Source organism: Echinops telfairi, unplaced genomic scaffold (assembly GCF_000313985.2).
Source record: "Echinops telfairi isolate 266 unplaced genomic scaffold, ASM31398v2 ScPeMD7_7400;HRSCAF=8409, whole genome shotgun sequence".
NCBI classification, from domain to species: Eukaryota; Metazoa; Chordata; class Mammalia; order Afrosoricida; family Tenrecidae; genus Echinops; species Echinops telfairi.
Genome location: NW_022111300.1, coordinates 5,736,524 through 5,742,989, shown reverse-complemented (window position 1 = coordinate 5,742,989; position 6,466 = coordinate 5,736,524). Strand labels below are relative to the sequence as shown.

Genomic DNA, 6,466 nt, shown 5'->3' with positions numbered 1-6,466 from the left:
TGAGAAACGATGTACAAATGCGCTTTACACAATTGATGTGTGTATGGATTGGGATAACAGTTGTATGAGCCCCTAATAAAATGTTAAAAAAAAAAAAAAAAAAGAGTGGCCAACAGGATGTGGGGATGAAGGGGAGGGTTATGTGTGGGATATAGGGCCCAGGGGCTTCACCAAAATTTTAACCAGTTATTATCCCCACCAATTTCAAGATAAACATTGTGGAGCTGGGTATTTAAGTCACAAACATTAGAAATGAACTAATGTCTTGAAAAACATTAAATCAAGCCTTCTTGCCTAAGGAAGCAGACAGACTTGCCTAAAAATTTGAATTGATTTATTTGAGGCTAAATCTAGTGCTAAAGGATTTATTAAAGCTTTAAAGGTATCATATACTTAATGCCTTCAAAACCCAGGTAAGTATTATAATGGATCATCAACTAAAAGACTTAGCATGCCATCTACAAAATTTAGGTTAGGCATTGGGTTATGAACAACAAGGCTAGCAGTTCAAACCTACCAGCTGCCTCTCTGGAGAAAGATAAGGCAGTGTGCCCTTGTAAAGATTTATTGTTTGGAAACCCTCTAGGCTAGCCCGGGGTTGTTGTGAGCCAGCATCAACTCAACTGCATTGGGTTGGGTGTTTTGTGTCTGTGTCTGGGTGTGTGGGTGTGGGGTTTGGGTTTGTTATACACACAGCCAATTCTACCCAACTGTGAATTCCTAGATGCCTTTACAACATCAAAGCTAGCACAGTTTCTAGCAGAACAAATGTTAGAAATCAACTAACTTGCTATGGAAAAATAAGTATTATGAGGAAAAACCATCAACACTTCTTCATCCCATCTCAGTTGCTACTTAACGCTAAAAAATGGAAAGTTAGACTACAAAATTGGAGAAGTTACTGGCTTCGTTCATCACTTTTAACAAAACCTCCAAACCTAAAACCAAATTTACTATTAGCGAGTCAATCAGGATTCGCAGTGACCCCACAGGACAGGGTCTTGCTGCTCCTTATGGATTTCCAAGACGGTAACTCTTCATGGGAATAGAAAGTCTCATTTTTCTTCTGATGCCTGGTGGTTTCAAACGGCTGACCTTGCAGATAGCAGCACAGCATGTAACCACTGAGCCACCAGGGCTCCTAGAGTCCATATACTGCTTGGAAGGTTGAAAACCAGACAATCTCTAAATTTCAGTGGTCAGTTTTTGTCTCCTTGAAGTTCCTGACAATGCCCACCCACCTACTCTCAGGAACTCAGCAGACATAGCCTACTACTACACATCACACCAAAACACTCAGGATTTTCCCTTTCATCCTAAGAGGATATGAACGCAAGTCATAATTCTAATACTGTCACTTCTGCACCAATGTATTTTTGAAAAATCTAGGTCCACCCGCCGGGGGGAGGGGTGTCAGAATTTTGGTTTTCTATAGTCACTAAAATAGCAGTAAATATTTTAAGATAAATCTTACTAACAATGAGTTTAAGTTCAACTACAGTTTTCAGTTTATGCTAGAAAAAGAACTTTAAATACACATTTACAGAAGTGCTTAATTGTTTTATAAACTTATTTTCTAGAACAAAAACTTAAAGATAAAAATCTAAAGCATGTATTTTAACTTTATTAAAAATACTACTAGTTTTGTGAAATTTCGATAGCGTCGAAAAATTTGTGTATGCAAAAAAATCTGTAGTTAGAAAGTTATATAGATATACACAAAACCACACCCCTGCATATAACTCACAATGTATTAAGCATTTATCATGCTGGGAGCGGTTCTCAAGGATGAATATAAAGCAGCTCCTTGTCACAGCAAGCACTAGGTCAAGTGGAGCAGGGCGGCCAAGGAAAGAAAGTTACAATGCGAGAGTGATGCCGAGATACAGGCTTTGTTGAAGCACAGAGAAGGAGCCCACACACTTGGGCCACACTGGCAATGTGTACTTGTTACTATTCACATGCACAACCTTCCTGCACCTCTTTCTTTCCCTTCCTTCGGGTTATAAAAGTTTGAACACTGCATTTCCCAACTATTGAGTCCCCTCCCCATCCCAAATCAGTCATACGCTGGACCACCAAGCTCAAGACGTGGGGTGAGCAATAGGAATTTTCCAGTATGTAGTGGTAAATGATAGGGGAAGTGCTGCTGCTCTTTGCTTGGCAAATTTATACCCTGAGCAACACTTCACAGGCAGCAAAAAGTGCCTATGGCATCTTCTATTCTGGAGCTTGCCATAGATAGCTGATATTGTCGGTTGATACCCATTTTATATCCCAGGAATAAAGAGAGAACAAGAAGAAAATGGCTGAGGGATCCCACAATGGGGTACGCAATGTGTCGCTAGTTCTAAAATAATCCCTCTTGGAGGCCGGCCTTCCACTTCATGGGAGAAAGGTAGGGAGTTCAAAGAGCGTGCACACCAGCTCTCCCCACACCCCTCAAACAGGAGCACACAGCAGCAGCATTTCTGAGAAACCCCGAAGCAGCACAATGATATGCTTCTGGGAAACTGTGGGCTTGTAGTTTTATCGTACACTGGAAACAAGGGAAACTGCTAGATCCGGTTAGGAAGTAAAAGGAGTGGAGTCTCATAATCCAGTCTAACAGCAACTCATCAGTCTATTATCCTTACCCTGCAACATAAACTCTCTCTTTGTTGGAGTGGGCTTGAAGATTTTAAGAACACCAGGTAATCCCAATCCAGCCCAGAATATGCCGCCATCCAGTTCACGGGCCCCAACACAAGAGGAAGGCTGCTGCAGCCAACGGTTCCTTGGCCTAGAGACACGTTAAAATGATGCTGGCAGCAGCACCAGCTATTCTCTTTCACTCTCTGCTGTTAACTGTAGCGCCTTTTGCTAAATCTGCCTCTGAGCTTAGACATGAGCTGGTGGCTCATAATCACCCAGCAGCTGCAGCTGAGCACTACTCAGCCTAATTGTGGCACAGGAGCAGCTGAGAGGAAAAAAAGAGATAATACATACTCTACCACAACCATACACAAACGGCTCCACAACGCACCAATAAACGATTGAGATACTGTAACAGGAAGCGATTACTTTCTTGAAAGAAAGCAGCTGTACCTCATCAGAGGAACTTGCATTTATAGTACAAACCTGCGTACGTGTGGACAGAAGATGACCTAAACCATGTAAGGTTCCGAACAATGCAAGATCTTACTAAAACTTCCTGTAAACATCCACAGAAAGAAGCCAGTGTTGAAAACATCACTTTATAACATGACTGAAAGTTCCTGTGGTAGAAGAGTTTGGCACGGATGAGACCTTTTTCAAGCCTGCATTGCAACAATGCAAAACAAAACATCAAAATCAACATGAAACCGGCAATCCTTTCATACAAAGCAAGAAAAGCAGCGCAACAAATGATGCTCAGCATTTTTCGAAACTGCAACACCAGATTGTCATTCGCTTTCTGTTTGAAACACTGTGTCCTTCCGCCTGGCACGATACAACACGTCTCCATTGAGTGTACAGACATGAAAAATTCTATGCTGGGAATTTCATACTATCCTTAAGGATATCAAAAGGAAGGCTGAAATTACTGATGTACAAAATAAAATTGCTGTTCTAGGAAATGGGAAGTGGATCAGTGGGCTGACTACCTTGACATCAGTCTTCTGTTTTAAACATCATGCTACATAATCTTCTGAAAAGTAGGTTATAGTTTATACTTGACAGTAGAGGGTCCATTAGTTCAATAATCATTCAGTCACTTACTGTCAGGTATCACAGCAAAAGCTGAAGGGGATTTAATATTTGAATGTCAACTCTGGTATCTTCCCACAAAATATGAACATAACGATAGTTCCACATATTCCTCAAAACCTTTTAGTTGTATACTGGGAAGTGACTAAGGGAACATGTGCAGGGTGGTTGTAGGCACACGCTTATATATGACGATTATGTTCTGATAAATCTAATCTTGTTTGGACTGAGCTGGAAAGGGCAGCCCAGTCACCAAACAGTAAATCCTTAAACCAACCACTTTAAATAGCATATTGCATATAGGGTTCTTTACAAAAAAAATAATTTTATGAAAAGTAAAACAGATACAAAGAAGCAAATAAACACGAGCTTTAATGAATTACACCAGTGGTTCTCAACCTGTAGGTTGCAACCCTTTTGGAGGTCAAACGACCCTTTCACAGGGGTCGCCCGATTCATAACTAGCAAAATTACAGTTATGAAGTAGCAACGAAAATAATGTTATGGTTGGGGGGTCACCACAACATAAGGAACTGTATTACTGGGTAGCAGTATTAGGAAGGTTGAGAACCACTGAATTACACTGAGGCCAACACCCCTTCAACTGCCACCAGGTTAAGAGAACTTTGCCCCCGTTCCAGAAAACTATTACATATGTTTGTCCCAATCAACACCTTCTTCCGCCTCCCTATCTTCCTTTACTTTATAGACATCACTTCCTTGCAAGTTTTTTTTTTTTAAGTTTTATCAAATTTGCATTTCTAAGCAGCACGGATAGTATAGCTCTGTAAAAATCCGATATTAGGCTTCTTTGTTAATATAATGCTAAAGGAACTAATGAATGATGCCCACACTGAACACATTTATGAGACTGAAAATGAAATATATTTGAAAAGAAAAATTAACTATATTAATGAATTCTCTACTGCCTAAAATGATTCCAATTGGAACTCTGTACAAATAGGTCTTACACCATGGATTGCTATGAATTCAGGTGTAATGGCGATTGTTACTCTTTTAGCATACTTGTTCCTTTAACACAGCATATCATGAAAGCTATTAGCCCGGGCACTAATGTTTCAGCTGGTGAATTTCCTGAATTAAAAAAACCAAAAACCTTCAACCCTACTGTTCATATGCTTCAGCCATGCTTCAGCCATAAGACAAATTCCACTTATCCCAGTTAGACAGTCAAAGCTGTAATTACACTTTTGGTTGAACAGAACGGAGTCAATCTTGTGGCTTATGAAGTCAGCGAAAACATACTGCAAAATTAAAGCTGTAACAACAGTATGGCGGTTACCATGGAGTACATATTTTAAGATCTCCTTTTTCTTTATCTTGGAAAAAAGGACACGAAGTGTCTTGTATTTAGATTCCGATTAAAGGCAAGTTTTCCCTTCTTCAAAATGTCGGATCTTTTTAATTGTCAACCAGCATTTTAACATCTCCATTAATGTATGGTTGATATTCCCACATTAAAATACAATCAAAACTCATTTTCTTAAACGTCAACTATGGCAGGAGTCTCACAAATGTGTTGCACACACGCAGTTTGGTGAATGAGTACAACTTCCGTACAGTATATGACAATCAAGTGATACAAATAAGATCTTTGCTTTCGATACAAGACACTTCTCCATTACCTGTCCATTCAAAATACCTACTGCCCTGAGTGCCAAACACAGTGCGACTTTGATATTAGATTCATCGTTTACTTCCCCTTCAAGCTCTATGATCACACGTGCACATTTAGTAATATTTTTTCCTAGTGGGTAATTTAACTATCGGCATTTAATAAGGCGAGTAACACTCAGAATTATCAAAGTATCTTTGGCACCGTGATCCTGAAGTTACAATACACAGATGTGCTGTAATTATAGATGGGAGTGCGCACACCACTAGAATACACAGGCAAAATAAATGGCATGTACATGACGTGGTGGTTCTACCAGAGGCTTAACTTCTCATTTACTCTCATAATTTGTAAATTACTGGGCCGTAAATTAGTCCCTGGGTCGCTATGAGTGGCAATTGACTGGATGGCAGTGAGTGGGTAGGTTACTCCGTGCCAGAATCAATTAATTATGCATGCAGGAAATCAAATCCGCACTACGCTATGTCCCATTCACTACAAAAACCCAACTAGAAAGCAATCCTCTATATCAGACTAGATTGTCGAAGAGCGTCTTAAAACAATTCTGCCTCGTGCCCAAGGAAGCAAAAGCTGGGAGCAATTAAAAATGAAAAGCCCACTTTCAAACACATTTTCGGGAAGACTTGGGCTCAGAGACGCGAACCAAAAGCGAAGCTGAGGGGCACAATCCGGTAAAAGTGAATCCCGAATGGTGTATTTCCTCCCCCACCCCCCAGCCCAAAACAAAGGAAAACTTTAACATGTTGTGGCTTTCAATCAAACTAAGGGAAGCGGGAGGGCACCCAATCGCCCTGCACACCCTCGTCTCCCCTCCCAGCAGTCGCCCCCGGTGTCAGCCAGCACCCAGCTCCCCGACCTTTGGAACGGAAAGGGGTCGCTTACCGCGTTTCTCCACCTCGCTCGGGGGAGCAAAAACGAGCTCCGATCTGCCCTACCTGGCCGGGCGACCCGACCTGAAAGTGGGGGCGGCGGGAAGGTGTCCCAAAGCTCGGCGGACTGGAACAGGGGACGCGGGCGGCACCGGGAAGGACTGGCCAGGGCGGAGACGGCGCCGGGGGCCAGCAGGTAGCGCCGGGAAGG

The 6,466-nt window shown here is 41.7% G+C and overlaps 1 protein-coding gene across 2 annotated transcripts in view; it reads right to left on the bottom strand.

Moving 5' to 3' along the window:
* Nucleotides 1-6,466, bottom strand: part of YES1 (YES proto-oncogene 1, Src family tyrosine kinase) — a 77,942-nt gene that overhangs the window by 70,387 nt on the left and 1,089 nt on the right. Inside the window, exon 1 of one of the 2 annotated variants that reach the window (XM_004702889.2) lies at nt 6,269-6,326. The exons of the other annotated variant lie outside the window; for it this stretch is intronic. The gene's annotated coding sequence lies outside the window, so the exon portion shown is untranslated. Of the gene's footprint in view, nt 1-6,268; nt 6,327-6,466 lie in introns of those variants that run through there. 2 annotated transcript variants of the gene reach the window in all.